Source organism: Onychomys torridus, chromosome 13, assembly GCF_903995425.1.
Source record: "Onychomys torridus chromosome 13, mOncTor1.1, whole genome shotgun sequence".
Taxonomy (NCBI): domain Eukaryota; kingdom Metazoa; phylum Chordata; class Mammalia; order Rodentia; family Cricetidae; genus Onychomys; species Onychomys torridus.
In genome coordinates this window covers 65,129,402-65,152,355 of record NC_050455.1, presented here as the reverse complement: position 1 = coordinate 65,152,355, position 22,954 = coordinate 65,129,402, and positions in this window count along the sequence as shown.

Here is a 22,954-nt window from a genome sequence, read left to right as displayed (position 1 = left end):
CAGTGTTGGATATGGGTCCCTTTTTGTGGAATGAGCCTTAAGCCAAATCAGACTTTGGTTGGCTACTCCCCCAAGTCCTATGCCACCATTGCCCCAGCAAATTTTACAGGCAGGACAGATCACAGGTCAAGGGTTTTGTGACTGGGTTGGTGTCCATGTTTATTTTCTGGTAGTGTCCAGAGTGCCTTTCTGTATCAAAGAGACTAGAGCGTAAAGATGAAGGTTCCATATAGGCACCAGCTCAATTTCTCCATATTCAATGAGTTGCATGGGTGTTGTCCTCAGTAATGGGACCTTGCTGTCAGTTTGTGGAGAGTAAACTTTTGTCTTAGCAACAGCCTGGGTTGTTTGGGGATTTCCATGGGACCCCCTTAGCCAACAACTCAATTGAATGCAACCCAGTCCCACCACTGGAAGCCATACCTAACGACAAGAGATGGCCAGTGGAGACTCCATATCCCCAGTTACTAGGAGTCCTCATTAGGATCACCTTCATACTTCCCAGGAGTTTCCATTGTACTGGGTTTCCACACTACTCCTCAAATGCCCCCCCCATTCCAGCTGTCTCTACTTGCACTTTCTCTCTCTACCCCATCTCTCCCCAATCTGATCCATTCCCACCCCACTAACATTCTCACCTCCCCCTAGTCCACTCAAAATCGATTTCTCCTTTCCAGGGAGATCTATGGATCTTCCCTAGGCCCCTCCTCTTTACCTGATTTCTCTAGGTCTATGGATTACAGCTTGGTTATCATTTACTTAACAGTTAATATCCACTTATGAGTGAGTACATACCACGTTTATCTTTCTGGGTCTGGGTTACCTCTCTCAGGATGATTTTTTTTCTAGTTCCATCCATCTGCTTGCAAATTCCATGATATTATTTTTTTCTTAGACAGCTGAGTAATACTCCATTGTGTAAATGTACCACATTTTCTCTATTCTTTTATTGAGGGACATCTAGGTTTTTGTTGTTGTTTTTCCCAATTTCTGGCTCTAATAAGGTTTGACTTGTGAAGTATTTTTTTAAAAAATAATTATTGCTTTTTATGCCCTGTGTAAGAAGCTGCCACCTGGTCACAAATTATAAAGACATTCTTATGTGCTTTCTTAGGGATACTTTTTTTTTTTTTAGGTTTTCATATTAATTTTATGATCCATCTACAATTGTTTCTGTGTTTAGTGTGAGATCAAGCTTCATATTTTTCTCATTAGTCCTCAGTCAAATTCAGTCTTTCTGTCCTGATGCCCTGTGGTGCTATTCAACAGGCCTTTATTGCCACCCTTCATTCTTTCCCTTCTGTGTTGCCCCATTGCTTCTTCCATTGGAATGTAAGATTTTGTGAGCAAAGACCTTCCATTCTGTATAAAGAAGCAGAATGCTTAGAGCTAATGAACAAGACTGAATCCAGGACCCATTCTCCCTTACCAGCTATGTGAGCCCGGGGAAAATCTTAATGTTTCTTCATCTGTCTGGAGGCACTCACTGTGTGCCTGACATGGGGTGGGTGGTGATGTCATCAAGATGAATGTGACTCAGCCAGAACTTGAGAGATTCCAGTCATGTATCTGTGGGGATTACAAAAAGTTTTGCAACTGAGTATTGCTCTAAATGCTGTGACAGATCCATGGATGGATAGCTGGTGCTGGGGTCAGAGACGGAGACCCTGGCTCCTGGGTGGAAGTAAAGAAAGTAGGCCTTGACTTTCCGTGGATGAGCAAGGGTAGCCGGGACAGGGAGGACAGCTGGGGTTTGTCCTCTGCAGGATCATTAGGACAAATGTGTTCTAAAACTCCTTGCTTATCTGAGGAGAAACTAGACTGGGAATCATGTGCTTATATTTGCTGAGTCTGGTGGTCCAAATGCTGTGGCACTCAGCACACTACTCAGGGCTATGGAAGGTTAGGCAGAATCAACTTGAAGCAGTTCACTACTGGAATGAGGGAAGAGAAAGAGAACCTTCAGAGAAGAGGGTTGATAACACAGTGCAGAAAGAGTTCGGCTTTTGGTATCCCCAGAAAGTACCCTCTATCTAGGACAGGCGGCATCTCCTGCTGGGTACCAGCTTTGTCTTTAGCAAAGCCTTCCATTAGACTGAGAAATGTTTCTAGAGGGATGCTGTTGGATGCTCAGAGGTAGGGGTGCTTTTCTCAAACAGTGGGTGCAATTTTAATGAGAGCAAGTAGGCCCAGCTTTGCTCCAGGGCATGTTGTTTAAATGACCCTTCTTTCTTGTCTTTTGAGGAGTTCTGAAAATCCAGGGGGCCTCATGTAGGAAAATATCTGAGTACTTATGTGCCCCAAGGTCCTTTTGGCTTGGCTCCCCTCCACTGCCCCCCACTCAGGCCCTCAAGAGAGTTAGTATCATCTGCCTTGTCCCCAGGTCACCCCAAGAAGCCCCCTCCCAGGACCAGACTCCTGACCTGCTGTTGGGGGGGACTCCGGCACTCCCAGCCTTAGGTGACATGGCTGTGTCTAGATGTGTTTAACAAATTGCCTGCTCACTCAATTACATTTTATTTAATCATCTGTAATCATATAAATTATGCCTGATGGTAGTAAATGTTGGTGTCAGTTCCTAATTACAGGCTGATTAATTGGCCGGGGCGATCTGTATCACTACTTATATAAGAGTATAGGAGGAGGATGATAAATTAGAATGGGTAACCTGAGCCCAGGAACATGGCCCATGTCCAATTGCATCCCACTTTTGGGGGGTGGAGAAGCCCTTTCCCTGTCCTCCTGTTAGATGCCTCTAGGATGGTTTGTGGTGCTCTGACTGATTGATTCTGGCAACACCTGAGTCAAGAAATCTTTATTATTGTTTAGTCAGTGCGTGTGCGTGTGTGAAATTTTTGCCGTGGAGTGCTTTTCCTTTTGGCTGTGGTGGGGATGAATAATGACAAGCTCGTTAAGTTCAGTTGGGCTCATTACAGCCTGCTGGGTCCAGAAAGTTTCAGGGTTGGATCTGGCCAGCAGAGCAGGAATCCTGAGAATGGAGAAGGAGGAAGACTTGACGGGTGTCTACAAAATAATTTCTTATTGGGTCTTTTTTGTGGTTTCCTTTGAAACATTTTTATTAATTCTTTGATAATTTTATATAGTATATGTTGATCATGTTTAACCTTCCAAACTTCCCCCAGGTCTATCTGTACGCTTTTTCTAACCACACAACTTTGTGTCCTTTTTTTTTTTTTTTTTTTTGGTTTTTTGAGACAGAGTTTCTCTGTGTAGCTTTGTGCCTTTCCTGGAACTCACTCTGTAGCCCAGGCTGGCCTCAAACTCACAGAGATCCGCCTGGCTCTGCCTCCCGAGTGCTGGAATTACGGGCATGCACCACCACTGCCTGGCTTTGTGTCCTCTTTTTTAAAACAACCCATTGAGTCTAATTTGTAATGCCCTGTACGCTCTTGGGTGTGGATGGGGCTGCACCCTGGAGCATGGTCCATCAACCTGGGCTCCCACCCTCAAAGGAAACCAGCTGTCCTTTCCCCAGAAGCTTTCCGTTGCCAATAGCTCTTCAGCTAGGGGTGAGACATTGTGATGGCCATGCTTGTTTTCTGTCAGCCTTCAGCTTGCCCAGGGCTTGGGCATACCATCACAGCTGCTGTGAGTTCGTGTGCTAGTTAGTTTTTGTTAACTTCATGCAAACATAGACACATCTGGGAAGACAGTACCTTAGTGGAGGGCCTGTGTTCAGAAGCATTTGTATGTGCAACTGCCATGCTGTCTCCAGAAAACACTGTTTTGTCATAGTCATCCACTGACTCCAGCTCTTACGCTTTCTCCCCCCTCTTCTGCAATGTTATCTGAGCCTTGCGAGGAGGGGTTTGGAGTATAGGTGTTCCATTGAGGGATGAGCATTCTGCACTCTTATTTTCTGCACCTTGGTCAGTTGTAGGTTTCTGCATTAATCTTCATCTACTACAGATAGAAGCTTCTCTGATGAGGGTTGAGAGGTGCATTAATTTATGGGTATAGCAATAAGCCATTAGGAGTTGGTTTAATATTAAGTTCATTTATCAGAAGAACAGTAGTTGGCATTCTCCTAGGTTCTATGACCTATCTAGCCACAGGTTCTTGGACTCACTAATGGTGCCAGGTTTGGAGAAGGCCTTAAATCCCATCAGAAAGCACTTGGTTACTCCCATGACATTTGTGCCACTATTGCACAGTGCTGCACAACTTGCCAGGCTGATCGTTATTGTAGTTCATAGGATTCATAACCGGGTAAGATTGATGATTACATTTCCCTGCATAGCACCTTTCAGCACTGTGAAAGTGAGCCAATAAGGATGAAGCTTCCAGGACCATCTCCACGGTCTGTGACTTAAATATGTAGTGTCTTCAGAAATAGGGTCTTATCACCAAATTCTGGAGGGTAACCAAGAGTATTGGTAATAGCCTATACTGTTTGGGGGTGTCTGTGGAACCCCACTGGCCAACAACAACTCCAAAAGAGATAACCTATTCCTGGTCCTAGGCTTTTAATTTGTTATCCTGTAGTTTCTAGTAAGGGAATTGTTGCTCTGCTATAGAGTAACTCCATTTAAAATATTTTCATAGGTGTATAAGTAAATGTTTCAGAAAGCTTCTACCATAGTAGACTTTTCAAAAGATCTTTGGTGGTGTTTGACCCTCCCACCCCACACAACTGAACCTTTCTTTCTCCATATTCCCTTTCTCCCTTTATGTCACTGCATTCTGTTGTCCCTCCTTTCAAGGCCACCACACCTCTGGGGGCCTCTTAATACTTTCCTGACCTCTATGAGTATTCCAAATGAAACATGCATATTTAAAAATTCAAATATAACATACCATATGAGAGAAGACTTGTCTTCCTGAGTTGGGGTTACTCAGGATGATTGTTTCCACTTCCATCCATTTATCTGCAAATTTCATAATTTCATTTTTCTTAACAGCCTAATGATATTCCCTTTATTCTTTATTAGTAAGTAAGGAATCTGTTGATGGACAACTGTGTTATTTTCATTTCCTGGCTGTTGTGAATACAGCAGCAATAAACATGGATGAGCAGGTATCTTTGTGTGGGAGCCCACTAAGATTCCAACTTGTGGTTTGACTCAAGGTCAGAGAGTCAGAGTTTATGTTGCTCCTAAAGGCTGCATAATGGGGTGCAAAGGCATGGTTACCAGGTGTCTTTTACTTCAAGGCCTAATTACAAGATGCTTTGCCATGGGGCATGGTCACCAGGTTTTTTGAAGGTACACTTGGCTGTACATTGTGCTTTGATCTTGAAAGGGGGAGGTCTTTTGCCTCTCCCCTTTCTAGTATATAAAAAGCCCATTAGAAATAAACTTGAGGCTGCTAGGTATTGACCCAGGGTGCTGTCTATTGTTGATTGTGAGGTGTGTTTCTTGGAGGCAGCAGAGACATAGATCTTGTTGTCTAGTCCAATCTGTTACCATGTGTCTCTGTATTGGGGAATTGAGACCATTACTGTCAACTCATTATTGAACAATATGTATTAATCCCTGTCATTTTGTGTTAGTGGTGTTTTTTTAGACTTCTTTTGATTAAATGTTCTGGAATTGTTTATATCCTATGCCACCTTTGGGTGTGTTGATCCTCTTCAGATTTAAGTTTCCCCTCCACAAATCCTTGTACAGGTGGTTTACTGATCATAAATTCCTTACATCTGTTTTTATCACGGAAGTTTGTTTTTCTCCTTCAATCCCAATTGTTAGTTTTGACAGACACTGTAGTAGAGGCTGGAATCTGTGCCCTCTTAGAATTTGTAGGACGTTGGTCCAGTTCCTTCTGGCTTTCAAAATCTTCATTGGAAAGTCAGCTGTTATTCTGATGTGGCTGCCTTTTTCTGTGAGAGTCTTTCTCTCATACAGCTTTCAGTGTCCTTTTGTATTTTGACTATTGTATGACACAGGGAATTCTCTTTTTCTGGTCCTTTCTATTGGTCAGTCTGTATGTCTCTTGTTCCTTGATTTCCTTAGATTAGGGAAGTTCTCTTTTGTTAAAATATTTTCAGGGTCTTTGACCTGGGTTTCTTGTCCTTTTATACCTATAATTAATAGGTTTGGTCTTTTTTATGGTGTATTAGAATTCTTGAATGTTATGTTTATGAGGTTTTACAGATTTAACATTTTTTTTTGACTGAGTTATCTAAAGAAAGATATTCTTTCTTCCACTTGATTCAATCTACTGGTGAGGCTATCCTCTGAGCATTTTATTTGACTTGCTGAATTTTTCATTTTGAGTTTTATTTCAGTTTGTTTTTTCTTCAAACATTCCATTTTTTTATTAAATTCTATTTCATAACTTGGATTGTTGTCATAATTTCATCCAACTGTTTTTGTCTTCACTGTCTTCACTTCAGAATTTATTCATACTTTCTTTCAACTTCTCAGATATATTATTACTATTTAAAAATTATTGTCTTATATGTTCTCTAAAAGAATATAACTGAGAGAATGAATGTATATATATTAAAATGATTTATTAGGGACTTACTAGAATGAAATACAGGCTGTGATCTGAGTAGTCCAACAATGGCTGTCTCCCAATGGAAAGGTCAAGAATCTGACAGCTGTTTAGTCTGAGAGACTGGATGTCTCAGCAGTCCTGGTGCTGGAGTCCCAGAGCTGCTGGTCTTCAGTCCATGTTGGACTCCCATGGAAGTGGGTTCTAGTACCAGCAAAGGGATGCCTCAGCAACAGGGTGGATGAACTTGCTGGTGAGAGTGAGTGAAAGCAGACAAAACACTAAAGCTTCTTTTTCCCAAGTCCTTTTAATTGGACTGTCACAGAAGGTGTGGTCCAGAGTTAGGGTGGGTCTTCTGAACTCAAACTATTCAATCCAGAGAGTCCTCACCCAGCTGCTCGGGTTTTAACTGATTCCAGATGTAGTCAAGTTGACAACCAACAGTAGCCATCACACATGGCATCTAAGTTGCTTTCCTAGGGAACATTTCTGTGGGAGTGCTATTTTGAATAAATGCAGTTGTTCATGTTTGTATTTTTGTGATGGGACCTAGGCACCTGGAGTTAAGTTGCTGTGTGTGTGTCTTGAGACTGGTCTTCTTTTGTTGGCCAGGAGTTTGGATCTCTGGGTGCTGTTGCCTCAACTTCTCAGATTGTAGACAGCTGAGTGGGGCTTTGAGTTCAGTCTTGGGACAACTTGCTATTGGTGTCCGAATGGGATATAGGATCTTGACTCAACTGGGGCTAAGTGAGCGTCTGAGCCCAGGAGCAGACCTATAGTGTTAGAAGAGTTCGCACAGCCAATCTTAAGGAGTTCCGGGAGGGATGTGCAGGGCAAGTCCTCAGGTAGCAGAGGTAGGTGGAGTTGGCTACAGGAGTCTGGGGTCTGTACTTGGAGAGGAGTGTGTGTGTGTGTGTGTGTGTGTGTGTGTGTGTGTGTGTGTGTGTGTGTGTGTGTGTGTGTGTGTGTGTGTGTGTGTGTGTGTATGCATGTGTGTGTGTGTATGCATGTGTGTGTGTATGTGTGTGTGTGTGTGTGTGTGTGTGTGTATGTGTGTGTGTGTGTGTATGCATGTGTGTGTGTGCGTGTGTGTGTGTGTGTGTGTGTGTGTGTGTGTGTGTGTGTGTGTGTGTGTGTATGCATGTGTGTGTGTGTGTGTGTGTGTGTGTGTGTGTGTGTGTGTGTGTGTGTGATACAATGTCTTTAGGCAGACAGTGTGAGTGAGAGGAATGCTCTTGCCGTTACCTCCTTTGGAAGCAGAATGACAAATGGCCCAGAATGTACCCTATCCTTTTTCCTTTCTAGTAGCATTAGGTCTTGAGGGCTGTCTTGGTGGCATTTGCTTGGGTTGTGCTAATTCTCAGCTTCTGAGGACATAATCTACAGAATGGACCCACCTCCATCATTCCCGGTCCTCACTCCGCTCCTCTATTGGGCACCCCTACCTCTCTCCACGTTGCTAGGTTGATCCATTCACTTCCCCTCATAACACCCCATGAACATGATTCAGGGGCCAAATTGAATCCCCTGATTTCCTTTATAAGTTAGCTCTTTGGGTGTTCCAGGGTTTCTTTTGGGGTTCCCACTGAGGCCACTCATTCCTGGTGTAACTGAGAATACCATGGCATTTAGGATCAGGGAACCTGATGCCTGATGCTGAGTTTTTATCAGTAGAAAACTTGTGGCTATAAATGACTACAAGAAGATTCAAGGTAATATGTGAAAGCTAACATTCAAAGGGTTTATTAGCTCACAGGACAAGGTTTTCAGAGTTGGGGCAGTTCTGTGGTAGACAGTTCAGCAGCTCCATGACATCCCTGTCTCTGCAGTTTGTGGAACTGCCCCATCCCACTAGGTCCCCCAGGGCCACACAGCCCTCTTGCCGCTGGCATGCATCTTGTAAACACAAGGGAGGAGTGTTAAATTGAATCTGACCTGAGGAAGACAGTTGAGCAAAGGGAAGACACCAGAGTCTCAGTGACATCACCCACTCAGACCTGCATCTGCCACCTCTGACCCTCCGAGTCACATGCGAACTTCCCTGACTGCAGCCCCCGGAGTGAGCCTTACTGAAACAGGCATTCAGCCAGCGTTATGTTCTTTTACAAAGGAAGAAAGAACAAGGGTGAGTGAGCTGTCTTGGGTCCTCCACCCAGCTGAGTGATGGATGAAAAGAACACCAGTGTCCCAAGCCTGGCTCCACTTCCCATCCCCCACCCCTGCCACTTCTGTCTAATTCCTGCCTACCATCAGGGGCTTTCCCCCTGTGATCCAAAGGTACTCAGAGTAGATCTGGGGAGTCTGGGGAGAAGGTGAAAGGTTTGCTAGTTAGTAGGGTCTGGCGGGGAAATCTAATTCCTTGACTTGGGGCTGGCTGCCATCTGGACACGGATATTATTACCCTATCTTTTCTTTGTTTGGGCTCTGTAATGGGAACAATGGATTCCAGTGAATTGTGCAGTAACTGATGTTTTCTACTTCCTGGGGGGGGGACTTAAAAAACAAAGGACAAGAGCCCACTGAGAGGGAGGAAGCAGGATGGAGAAGAGGAGAACCCAGAGAGCCAAGGCCATAGGCACCTCTGAGGTTGATGGTAGAGGAAGGAACTTGGCACATCGAAGCCATTGTGGTGTCCCGGCCACATCACTCCATCTCTGCAGTCTTTTATCTGATAGTCCTGCTGGATCTTGCTGGAAGAAGCTCTGTTGCAGGAGAGCCCGTCGGTGATGATCACCCCAGCTTCGCTGAGCCCGCAGGGATTGTTATGGCTGAAATAGTAGATTGGAAATGCCTGGCATTCCTGGCTTTTATACTGTTGCCTTTACCTTCACTGATGGTGGCCCCTGGAGGGCCTGGTGGCTTTCCACAGCTGAGGCTGTCCTGATGAGATCTATTCCTGAGGGATGACTGCCTTCCTGGTAGCCAGGCCGCAAGTCCTTAAGTAGGGGTCTCAGGTAGTCCGTCTCTGTCCGAACTTCCCCCTGCCACACCTGCCTTCACTGGCCACCCCTGATAGTTTCTCATCTTCAGATTCATCTCCTTTTGTGCATGGAACCCTTCTCTACAGGGCTGACAGTCTTCATTGTAAACATTTTCCTAGGAGTTCCAAGGATGTTGCCTTTACCTCCCTGTTTTAATCCATGGCGATGCCATTTGTAGGCTGTTTGAACAGGAGACTGTCACACCACCTCAACTGATGCTTTCTGCCTGCAGTGAACTCAGGCAGTGTAGGAGACTTAACAACTATCAGTTAACTTAAAGCCTTGGGTCTATATTCCAGCTGCAGGACTAGGTTTACCAGGCTGTCCTTTGGAGATGGATGCTTAAAGTGTTGTTGATTTAGAGCAGATGTGGGACCTGATGTGGTCTGTGATACAGGTAAGATGCAAAAGAAGATTTATTTTGACCCATGTTTGGGAGACTTTCAGTCCATCCTAGAAGGGAAGGCATGACTGGGCCACTCAGTTCTTGTGGCCAGAGCTCATGGTGGAAACTGATCACATCAGGGTACCAGGAAGTAGACCAAAGCTGTCCCAGGGTCTAAGCTGCCATCACAGTCCCATCTAGTATATTATTTCCAACAAATGAACCTCATCTCCTGAGGATTCCAAAGCTTGGGAGCAAACATTTAAAATGTAATTCTTTGGAGGGACATTTCAGACTCAAATTGTAACGATCCTTGTCTGTAACACATGCATATGCATGTATGCACACACACACACACACACACACACACACACACACACGCACAGGCATGCACAACACACATCTGTGCACACACACGTACACATATACACACATACATGGACATAGTGACATACATCTCCTTTTTTGCTTCTTGTGTAAGACTATTGCAAAGCCAACACAGTAACAGCTATGTAGACATAAAGCAAAAGGCTAAAGTCTGTAGAGCTGTGAACAGCATCACCATCAGCTCTGTTAGTGGAAGCCATGCTTGATATACCATGGCTCTATCCCTGCAAGACAAGGGCAAGTGACAAGCATGTGACTTGTATAACGTGATTGCATCAATTTCCCTGCAGGTGGACCTGGACCTTTGTCCTTAGAAAAGCCATCTTGAGACCCTCTTCTGCCTGCTCTGGTAGGGTGCTTCTCTGACCTGTTTGTCTTGGTCCTCTCCTTCTACTCAGAGTGCCCTGGGAGTCATGGCAGTGTGTAACCCTGGGTGTGATCAGTCTGGGATGGCAGTTCTCTCCTGTCCCAACCCTGGCTCAGGGTTGCCCGGGCAGGGCTTTGAGCAGCACAATTGTTCTCAGATTGGCTCACAGCTCAATGGAGCTGGTGTGAGTGCTAGTGAGCGCCTAGAGCGATCCTTGTCACACTTCTGTCTTCACTGGGATCGAAACCAAGATTCAGCAAGTGGTTTTTGGAGTATCTTAATGTGCCAGCCCTATTCTAGAATCATGGAGATACAATGAATAATACAGACTGAAACATCTGTTCTCATGGGGGTCACACACTGGTTCAAGGTTTAAAGCATAAAATAAATAGGTGGTATATACTGTTGCTAGATGGCAACAGCCATGCAGAGAAAACCAAGCAGGTAAGGGCACCAGAGAGGACCAGAGATGGAGAGAAGGACGGATATGGTGCTTTAAATAAAAAAAGGTCTTGTGTGATGGGAGTCTGGTAAAGGGAGACTCTTGTAGCATCTTGGGAGGTGGAGTGGCGGGGGGGGGGGGGAAGGGGATCATTCATCCTCAAGGGAGCCCAGCAAATTCTCTGAGGTAGACCCTGGACTGACAGGGTTGAGGTAAGGCAAGGAGGCCTGAGCTAGAACAGGGAGGTGGAGATGAGGGCTGTGATAGGTAGGCGAGCAGAGGGGCAACAGGGACCATGAGTAGAACACTAAACAATGCCTGGTGGGGCTCTGAGCTAAGTGGCATGGCCTGGCTTGAGTTTAAAGGACCCTTCAGACTGGTGGGGCTCTAGGAAGCCAATGATAGAGCGAGGAGAGAAGGGGGCATCTCTGTGGGTTCCTCAGCTTGGGGCCAGGCTACAGCAGTAGAAGGGGCGGATCCATTGGCTTGGAGCTTCTTGAAGGGATATTGGCGTGGTTTATAACAAATGAGGAGACTTCCCCAGAGTGTGGTTTGGATGGGAAAATAGTGATCTGTTTGACAGTGCACAGATAGAGGCAGACAGGACTGGGAGAGACTGGAAGAAACTGGCTTCTGGGTCTAGCCTTTGCCCTTTCTCTGTGGGATGTGCCTGTGTGTTAGTCAGACTGTTTCTGCTGTGACAGAACACCTCATAGAACCAATGTAAAGGGAGGAAGAGTTTATTTAGCTCACAGCCTCAGATGTTTTGTTCCAGCATGGTGGGGCCAGTGTGGTGGAGTACAGCAGCTCACACAATGGCAGCCAGCAAGCAAGGAGAGGCCAAATGCATTCCCTAGCTGGCTTTCCCTGTTTTTCTCTTTTATTCCATTGGGTCATTGGGTTCTCCTGTGCCTCCTACAGGGCAGGTCTTCCTGATTAGTTACCCTTAGTCTCTGGAAACACTCAGGCAGACACTCCCAGACATGCATCTTTCGTTTACTGCCTTTTCTAATGTGTAGCTCTTAATTCAATCAAGTCAACAATTAAGATGAACCATCACAGCCCACCAGCTCAAGGCTGTGTGCTCTTTTTTTTTTTTTTTTTTTTTTTTTTTTTTTTTGTGAGTGTGCTCCTGTGTTTTCGAGTGTACCCGTGTGAGTGTGCTCTTCTATCTATGGGTGCACTTGGGCAGGGTGAGTCCACCCGAGCTATTGGAAGGGATCTGCTTTCCTTGCTCATGGCCTTTGGAGGCATAACTATTACATGCTTGGTGCCTCTCTTCTAGCTTGCATATGCCTCCCCACCCTTCCTCACCCCTCTCCCCCTCCCTCACTTGTCCAGGGCCCAGCTAATCTGGTTTTCATGAAGCAGCCCTTCCCCCATCTGCTCTTGCTATAGAAAGGAAAGATTGAGCCCTCGGGGCTTCATTCTGCCTCTTCTCTTTTTACGGATAATTCTCTCAGCTCGAATCCCAGCTGACCAGCTCTGTGACTGGGCTTCCCTTTGTAGCTTGGAGATGGGATGGAGACAGGCTGAGATGGCAGCTGGGGTGGGCAGGAGAGGAGACGTAACCAAGACAGAGGTAGAAAGAGTAACTTGATGACATGTTTTTGTGTGTTTCCAAGGTGAGGTGGATGCCTAAGCAGCCGCTCAACAGAAGGGATGTCCAGACAAATACTGAAACCACTCTGACCATCCCAGGGCTTCTTCTGTCCTGGCCCTGACCAGCTCTGCTGCCAGGATTATGCGTACTTCCTTAGGTGAGAGATCTCAGATGTGCTACCCAGAAATGTATGCAGGCCTTTGGAAAACCCCTTCATGTGTTAGCACAAATGTTATCTTGGGATCCTGACTGCACAGAGGGGAAAGCCCATGTTATGAACACCCCCGCCACTCATGTGTTTACCCCAAATCAGTGCTTCCTAACTCATTAGAATTCTCTAGAGAGCTTTAAAACTTAATTTTTGGGAAGTGGACCAATACCTCAGTTGGTAAGGTTCTTGCCACCAAACTTGAGGATCTTGAGTTCAGCTCTTCAGCACCCACGTTAATGAGACAAAACAGCAAAATCCTCATGCAGTGGTATGTGACTGTAACTCCAGTAGTAAGAGACAGAAACAGGCAGATCCATGGGGCTCACTGGCCAGACAGCCATTGGGTGGTTTCTAGGTTCAGTGAGACCGTATAAGGTGGAGAGAGACAGAAGTCATCAACCTTGACCACTGTTCTTCCCCCTCCACCCATCCCGAGGACACACACGGACACACATGCACTCACATGCACTCTCCCCTACAAAGTTAAAAAATTAATATGAAAAATATTAAATACTAAAAATAAAATACCCCCACTTGGATGTGAGTATGCATCCATCACTACTTAATTAGTGGTGACAAAAGGGTCCCAGGGCATTTGAGACCACGCTGACAGATCTGAATTAGACTTCTGTCATGGCTGAAGCAAGTCACTACTGTGTTGGAGGCCTAAAAACTTTATTTCTCACAGATCTGGGGGCAGAAGTCCGCAATCAACCTCGTTGGTCTGAAATCTGGGTTCACAGGGCTGATTTTTTTTTCTGGAGGATGGAGGAAAGAAACCATTTTTTACTGCTCACTTTTTTCCCTTGGCACATGGACACACCATTCTAGTTTCTGTCCCTGATTTCACGTCTTCCTGCTTTCTGTGTCCTGTCTGTGACAGTTATCCTGGGCCTTCCCTGTAGGATGCACAGGTTGCATTTCAAGGCCACCCAGTACCCCATGCCTCTCATTTATCTCAAGATAATTTAAACACATCTGCAAAGACTCCTTTGATGAGCTCTAGGGCTTGGGCCTTGATGTCATTTCTACACTTTGGGGGTGGGTGGGAATGACTCAGGGAGAAGACTTTTTGGGGGAGGAGCCAGAAGGTACAAGGTCCTGCCTGGGAAGTCTATGAACCTTTTCTTCCCATGACCCTCCAACACTGCAAAGACAACAGCATGGCTCTCCTTGCCATGTTGGGCCTGCCCAGTGTCTTGGTTCTTTCTTTAGAGGATATGCCCACCCCAGGTGGTGGACTCCCCCAGTCAGGCTGACAGTCTCTGGCCCCTGGCATTTCACAGGCTGCTCTTGTACCCACCAAGCATGTTCTGGGGGTACAGCTGATCCCTGGGAGGATGGTAATGTGAGAAAGGTGGGTCTTGGATAATGCTGTCTCTACCTTCTCCACTCATTCTTCAATAGTTAGCAGCTCTATCTGTGTGCCAGCCCTTTTCCTGGTACTTGGGATAGAGCATTGGATGGGCAAGAGCTGGTCTGTGTTCCCCAGAGCTTGTGTTCAGAAGGGGAAGGGAGAGGATAAAAGAGAGAACAGACAAATGAGCAAGATCATTTCAGACAGTGGGAGTGCCAGGATCACAAAACAGGCAGGGATGGCCAATCATCCTGGTGAGTTTACACAGGCAGGGATCTCCCTCCCAACATGGTGGCACTTAGGTGAGTCAGAATGACAAGCAGCCAAACATCTGCAGTGGAAGGACAGCACACTCAGGAAATGGAAGTAGCAGAAAACAAGACCCCAGGAGTGAAGAACCCATGAGTCACTGGGACGCATATGAGAGGGCTGTGGCATAGAACGACACTGGAGACAGAACAAGGCCAACTTCTGTAGAACACCGGGAGTCAGGTCAGGATATGGGCTTTAATCTGAAGGAGCCACTCCCTTCTCCCACAGCCTCCCACCATCTCCTCTCTTAGCATTTCTAACCTTTATCATTTGGGTCCGAAAACAACTCCAAAGGTTATCGAGGCTTGCCTTTCAGTCTGTGATACTATTTGGGAGGAGGCGGTACCGTTAGGAGGTGTGGGGCCCTTGACTCTTCCTCTCTGCCTCTCAAGTGCCATGAGGTGAGCAGACCTCCACTGTGCCTGTCGTCCTGATGTCCTGCTTCACCAGAAGCCTAGGGGGATGAGGCTGCATAGATTGGAGTCTCTGAGGCTAGGAACGAAAATAGGTTCCACAGCAATGGAAAACTAACTAGTGCCCTGTTCCTAACTGTCTCAGTGCTCTATTGCTGTTAAGAGACACCAGGACTATGGCAACTCTTATAGAGGAAAGTATTTAATTGGGGCTGGCTCACAGTTCAGAGGTTCTAGTCCATTGTCATCATGTCGAGGAACATGGCGGCACACTGGTAAGACTTAGTGTGAGGAGTAGCTGAGAATACTACATCTGGATCCACAGGCAGCAGGAGAGAGAGACACTGGGCCTGGCCTGAGCTTTTGAAACTCTAAAGCCCACCCCCAGTGAAACACTTCTAACAAGGCCACACTTCCTAATCCCTCTTAAACAGTGCCATTCCCTGATGACCAAGCATTCAAATCTGTGATTCAGTGGGGGCCGTTCTTATTCAAACCACCACACTAACTATTCCCCATGCTGCTTGCCTGTCATCTCGTCCCTAGCATGCCTTCCCTGACCACCTCCTTGGTGACCATCTGCCTCCACATACGACACTCCGCACTGGCAGGAAAATACGCGCCCCTCTCCCCCATGCTCTGACCCCTTCTCTCACTGCGGCCTCCACTCTTCAGTTCCAAGTGGCCTGTTTTACACAATGCTACTGCTACCATCCCCTCCCTGGGGTCTGAACTTTCTGTGCTCTCTTCACTGGGACCCAGGTCTACATGGACTTCTCCCCTCCTCTTAGGCTACACCTTCCAAGAAAGTGGTCCTTGTAACACCCAGCCCTTCTTTCCACTCACTCTCTGTACCTTCCAGTTGGCCTGTATCGGTGCTGTGCAGCAATAGTTTTGTGTTCCATTGACTGCTTCCTGCACGATGCCTGTCACAGGCAGAATTGTGACCTCCCGACATTTATGTACTGAAGCCCTGACCTCAATGTGACTATCTAGTCCACTCTCCACATGCACAGATGAAGATTCATGGATTCACCACTGAGGGACTGAAAATACTGGAGGAAGGTTTTATTTCTTTTCCCTCATGTAAGTAAGCTTGCAATGGCCATGTCTGTACTGGACATGGCCAGATTCATTGTTTGTTTTGAGATGAGGTGTTGCCATGTAGCCCTGGCTGGCTGGAACTCACTTAGAAGGACAGGTATGCCTTGAACTCCCAGTGAACCTCCTGCCCCTGCTTCCTGAGCACTGGGGCATTTAAAGCATCTGGCCATATGCTCAGCTTTAGACTTTTTTTGGGGTCATGGTTCTCTAGACAATATATCATAATGACCATTCATGCAGAATTTGCAGTGTATTTGATATTATCAGCATTCTAGAGATGAGTTAAAGTACACAGGATGGTGAGCACAGGTTCTAAGCAAACACTATGCCATCTTATGGAAGGACTTGAGCATCCTCAGAGTTTGGTATCTGAGGCAGATGCTGGAACTGATCCATCACAGGCACTGAAGAAAGACTAAGAGTCAGGCATTTTAGAAGGTGATTAAAGGTTAAATGAAGTCCTGAGGCTGGAGTTCAAGCACAATAGAATCACGAATATTCTAACAAGAGGAAGACAGACAACTCTAGCATGAGTGTAAAGACGCAGGCAAGAAGAGGCCTCACCAGCACCTCCCCGGGTCTGCATCTCTACTTTCAACTTCCAGGTCTGTAAAAAAATAACATCTGCTATTTAAGCCATACAATGGGAGGCATTTGGTCACAGCCTCACAGGCTGATCCAGACCTCATCTTTTGATGCTGAGACTGACCTGCTTGGTAACCTATGCTGCCAGGACCATGCTGTTGATGTGTTTTACATTTCGGACTGACTTGGAATAGACACACAGAAGGATAATCAAGGCAAAAGAATGAAGTTGTGCGTGGTTATTAACTGGGCACACTATGTGACAAGAAGCAGAATATTACTGGCACAAGGTGCCCCCAGCATGTGCCCCTGCATCCTTGAAGGCCCCAGAAGGAAACGGCACTCTACATCCCAAGCACGTATGGGGACTCTCTTTTTGTGACATATGTAAGTAGAATCATACAGCTTGCACTTTTCCATGTGTGTTTTTTCTTGCTCCGCATTTTGTTAAGTACTCTATTACTGTGAGTTGTAAAGGCTATCCATTCTCACTTATGTATGGTAGTTCACTGTGGGAATACACCACATGTATTTATTTACTCACTCTATGGTTGATGGACTTTTGGATAGTCTCTGGTTTCAGCCATTTCAAACAGTGTTGCTATAGCATATTTTAACCACTGCCTTTTAGTAAACACATGTATGTTTTCTGTCTGGCCTTTGCCTGGGTCATAGGATATGTGTTTGTGAGCTTTCCTGGGTTTTCAAAGCAAATGACTTTATACCCTTACCAGCCATGTGTAGGGCTTGTGTTTTATTCTCTTTTATACTCTAGGCAAAGGGAGGAGTAGACACAGGGTGTTGAAGACATGCCCACTGAATGATCACAGAGAGAAAGGCTGTCTTGTTATATATATAATAGGAGTAGGTAACTGTTCTTGAGGTCAGAATGTTCAGGTTTTCCCACAGCTATAGAACAAAAGTTCTTTTGGTCTGAGTCCAGTTGGGGAGGTGTGCCCCATTTCTAACCCTCTGGGTTTCCTGATTACTCCTAATGTTTTTAATAAAACACCCACAATGGAAATTCACTTGGAAAAGGAGCCTGGCATGGCAATGACATGGAACTCAGGTTCCTTCCTTGCACCAGGTATTTCCAAGCAATAAGCCTCCAAGGCCAGGAGAATAGATCATGCAGCTTTGAGAGCCACATTCAGAGGATGGCCACGCAATACAGCAGCAGCAGCAGCAGCAGCAGCAGACGCCTCCTCCAGCAGAGGCCCACTTCTACAGAAGAGGAGGTGTGGCAGGAGCAAGGCCTCTAACCCCCTGCTGCTCTGTCCACTGCACAGTCTACCTACAGTCCACCTCAGTGAAGTCCCCAGAAACCAGAGAGGAGCCATGAGGCCAGTAGGAGCCAAAGGAATCAACTCAAAGAATATTGAAATTCCTTTAAGGACCCCCAGGAATTTCTAATTCCAGTATTGCTTAGGGAAGGAAGCCCCCGGTGTCTTCTCTATCTCTCCAAATGTGTGCTGAATTCAAGGCTCCTTTTAAACCAGCAAGGCCAGAAGAAGAAAGCAGAGGCATAGATGTGTCTTCTCCAATGCACAGACCACACAGTGGGAGCTTCACCTTTTCCAATATAGAAGTTAAATTTGTATTAATACCACATAAGGATTTTAATTAGCTTTTTGGGGACAATTATATTGCTTTATTAATTCATACTGAGTTTGCAATGAACTGAAAAAACCTGTCCACCTCTGAATCTTTTTAATTTAAGCCACTGTTCTTGGGCAACTGTCCTCTTTGGGTGTTATTTTTTTCCAAAGCTCAATTGTAATACTTTCTATTTCTTTTTGTTGACTTTTGTCATGGAGATTTTAGCCTGGGGCCTCAGTCTAACTTTCCTAGTAAGTCAGCAAATTCTCTTTCCCCCCCCCCACCCCATAACTTCTTAAATCCTTTTACTTCAACAACAATGTTCTCTTTGCCTATGACCTCTTTACCTAGAAGGTTCTCTCTTTCCCACCAAACTCCATCCTCAGCCTTACCTGAGATAGTCCCTACCCTAGCTCAAGCAAAGGAACTGACCTTCCTAAGCCTTCATGGCCAAGGCCAGATATCCTTGGGAAAGCCAGTGGACAGAGATCCGGAGCTGCCCATTACAGGCTCCAGCTTCCGGACTGCTCTCCCAGCCCTGTGTCACAGTGGAGGAAGGATGTATCCCTAAAGGCTGCACTTCTGCTGCCTCTGGCTAGCCAATGCCCTGGAGAATAAGACACTTCCTAGCAGACTGAAGGAAAAGGAACACCCCAACTGCTTATGCCCATCAGGAGAAAGAATCCAATTGAGATTTTTCTTGAAAAGGAGTGAGAAGACATGATTCAATAATTTGGTTCTCCCTGTCTCCCACCTTCCCTACTCTCTTCCTCCCCCCTCTTCTTCCCTCTGTCTTTCTCTCTCCCCCACCCTCCTTCTTGTGTTCCCTTCCTCCATTCTTACTTTTCTTTTTCCTCTTCCACTGCCCTCTCTTCCCTTCTGTGGGTACTGAGGATATACAAAGAGCTGTGCATTCTGCTAAATCCTGGGGACACAGTGAGTGAGACAGTCATAGCACAGACCCTTGGTAGGCTTGATAGGCTGAAGTGAGATTCAGAAATCGAAAAGATTGCTCAAGGAATTGAGTGAAGCCAGTTGCGATGAGGATCCAGAGGAGAAGTGGAGGGTGCCCATTTGCATTTTCTGCCTTCTCCCTGGAAAATGGAGACTCTATAGTGAAAGCCTGATGCCCTAACATGAGCCTTTTAGAATGCAAGGCATGAGGAAGGGGTAAGGAGAGGTGGACTGTGCAACAGACTTTAAGAATATGATGATTATAGACTAAAGTAGAGTGCTGTTGGGACGTAATTCTAAGGAAAAAGCGACTTCACCAACGCAGGCCAGTGATGGTGGTCTTGGAGTTGAGGGCAGGTGAGAGAATGGGATGAGAAGTGGTTCTTTCCAGAATTGTTAGAGAGACCAGTTGGTTCTCAGTCTTGGGAGATTAGGAGCAACTCTGCCTGAGGCAGAGGGTTAGACTAGATGACCTCTTAAGATCCTTTCTCTCCAGATGTTGCCAGGAAGGCATTTCTCATCATCTTGACAATTCTAAAATGTCTTTTCTTAATAGGGAATTTATTTGCTGGATTCAATTTAACTGTTGCATTTGTATTTTGTACATGCACCTGCCCTGGGGCAATGGTTACATTTTAAATAAATCAAATAAATCAATAAATATGATATGCCTCACTTTAATCATTACATAATGCAAAAAATTATGATAATGCCACATTAAGTTGCAAATTAAGACATGCAAAAACAAGGAAATGTGGGGATGGATGCTCTCCCGGCAACATTAGTTCCCTTGCCTTGTGATGTGGTGTAATAAAGCCTGTATTTATATCTGCCTACCTAGCACTCTCCCATTCAACACGGGCCGATGTGGGGAGATTATTGCCATTATGAACCTTAACTTCTGTGTCTGATAGCTTGCTGTAAATGTGCCATCGTAAATGAAGTATTAGACTAGTTCCTTTTCAGAAGACAAGAGGATGCAAATGGCGGCGCCATCATAGGCTTTGAGCGAGATGCCATGCCAGCACTTAGCATCCAGTTCAGTCTCTGGGTGGCCCTGTGCTCTGCCCAGCTCACTCAGTTCCCTAAATGTCCGCTTCTTAATTGTAACATGGGGACTGAAGAACTTGTCTGTAGCATTGGGGCCTTTGCCTGCTCCACTTCAGCATCAACCAGTAAGTTACAGCTTTAGTTACTGTATTGCAGTTCATTTATCTCATGTTGAAGAAAGGGCTCTGCTGATTAAAAATACATGTCTTTTGAGACAGAGTATATAGGCCAGAATGGTCTTGAACTTGAGGCAATCATCCTTTCTTAGTTTTCCAAGTGTTGAGGTTACAGATGTGAGTCACCATGACTTTTTTTTTTTAAAGGAAGAGTATAGGGGTGGTTGTCTGTACCCTAAAACACTGGCCCTAGTAGGCAGCTGGTAACTGCTAGGTGCCTGCTCCCCACCTCCACCCCCGGGGCATGGCCCAAAAAGGGACCCCTTAAGACTTGGGATGAGTAAGTGCTAGCTCTCTCTTGGCTCCTCACTGGGGAATCGAACCCAGGCCTTTCAGATTCCAGCTCTACCACATGCTGTGCTGTGACCTTGGTCCCTTTTGAATCTGTCCTCATCAAAACCATTCACCCCACAGGGCCCAAGTGTAGTGGCCTAGCTTCTGCTGTAAATCTCCCCAGATTTCCTCAGAATAATGTTTCTTTCAGCTCCTGCCCACGCAATCCTTATGTTTCTCCTGTGGCTTTTGCTTGACTTTTCTGTCCTGGTGAGTTTGTCCCTATGCCACCAAGCCTATTAGCTGATGAAGGGCAGGAACTAGCTCTTACTCATGTTTATCACCCTTGCAGTAATGATGAGCGCAGGGCTTTTCATGCTAGATAAACACAGAATGAAAAGAAAATTAAGTATTATTGGCTCACTCCTCATTCCTATATCAGGGGGGAGAGGCTGAGGCTGAGGAATGTGCTGGGTACCTGAGAGGTGGTTAGAGAACTCAGGTGGGCTTATAAAGGCTAAAATGAATCCTAAGCCCAGGCTTTGGGGTTTCAATTCTGCCAAGGGTGGGATCTGCAAAGCAGAAGTAAGAACCTCACCAAAATCAGCAGGGCCCGGGAGAGAAGGATGCTGTGGGTTGTTTACAGAGTCATTACTTCTCTGCAATCTTCTGGAAGCTTGTCAGAATAATTATCCCAGCTTCTCACCAGGGCCTAGAGTCTTCAAATCTCGGGGCTGGCATTATTTGGGCTCAAACTGGGGGAAAAGCAATTTGTTTTTCCTGTTGTCTTACTCAAAAACTACTGAATAGGGTTCATAATCACACTTGGGCTGCGCCCTAAGGAGCCTTGTGCTTTACAGTTTCCATTTCCCCAGAAGAAGGGGGAGGCGAAGGATTGGGAAGGTAACTTCCTGTTTCCTGTAGGGGTTGTGGAAGGGGTATAAAGTTCACGGCAATGCCTAGACCTGAGATGTCTGTGGGCAGGGTCCTGGGCTAGGTACTGGAAGTGACCACAGACCCAGTCAGGTCTTGGTTAATTAGATCCACAGCAGAGCTATGACCCTCCCCTCCTTCCTTCCCTCCCTCCGTCCCTCCCTCCCTCCCTCCATCCTTCCCTCCCTCCCTCTCTCTATCTATTTCTCTGTCCTTCTCCCCCCCCCCCCACCTCTTTGTCTCTTTCCTCAGTGATGGAGATTGAACCCAGGACCTGTGTGAATTAGGCAAGCACATCCCCTAGCCCCACTGCAGAGATTTATTGAGTACTGGTTGCATGCCTATAACTGAGCTGGAAGAAATTGATTTTAACAAAATTACACAGCTGGTCTTCTGTCTCTAGCATTGCCAGCCTTTCCTTGTGAGCTTTCTACCCCCTTATCTCCAGGCACTTAGGAAACTCAGGTAATCCAGGCCACAGACTAGCCATTTATGTTTCATTGTTTGATGCTTCAAGCAGATGACCCTTGGGAGTGACCACAGCTATTAATGACTATTCAAGATCTTTTATTATGTGAGCTTTTTGTCCTCAAATCAGGAAACATTTCAAAAATGAAGACAATATACAATGTAAACTCTGTATCTTCCCTGAATTAACACATGCTGGTGTTGGGTCATGTGGTTTCAGGCCCTCCTAGTTCTCCTAAGAAGGAAACCAGAACCCTTAGGTGACAACGTCATGATACTGCAATGTGTGTTTCAAAGTTGCCAACAGTAATGTTTGAACATTGCAACAAAATGTTTGTATCACAAAATAGTTTACCCATGTGTGATGATAGACTAACTAGCTCAGTTTAACCATCCCATAATGTACAAATATCCAACTGTCACTTCATAAATCTGAAATTACTTGTCAATTTGAAAACAGCATACAGATTCCTGGGTACAGTTTACTACATTGGAATCTGAGGGAATATAGCCTAGAAATGTGCTATTCACTGACTCCATCCCTGCTCAGATTCAGAAGCGAGGAGACTCTGTTTGGGATTGGGGTTGATGGTTCATGCTGTGGCATGTCTGGAGGCAACCTTGCAGCAGAGGTTGCCTGTCTCTCAAGGCTCCAAGCTCCCTGTCTGTCTTATCTCATGTTCTTTCTCATACCCCATTGGCTTGCTTTTTTCTTCCACCTCTTTCTGTTTTGGTTTATAATAGCCATTCATTCATCCACCCACCCATCCATCCACCCCCCCCCATCCCCCCATCCATCTATCTACCCATCCATCCATCCATCCATCCGTCTGTCCGTCCATCCATCAGTCCGTCTGTCCTTCCATCCACCCATCCACCCATTCACCCATCCAAA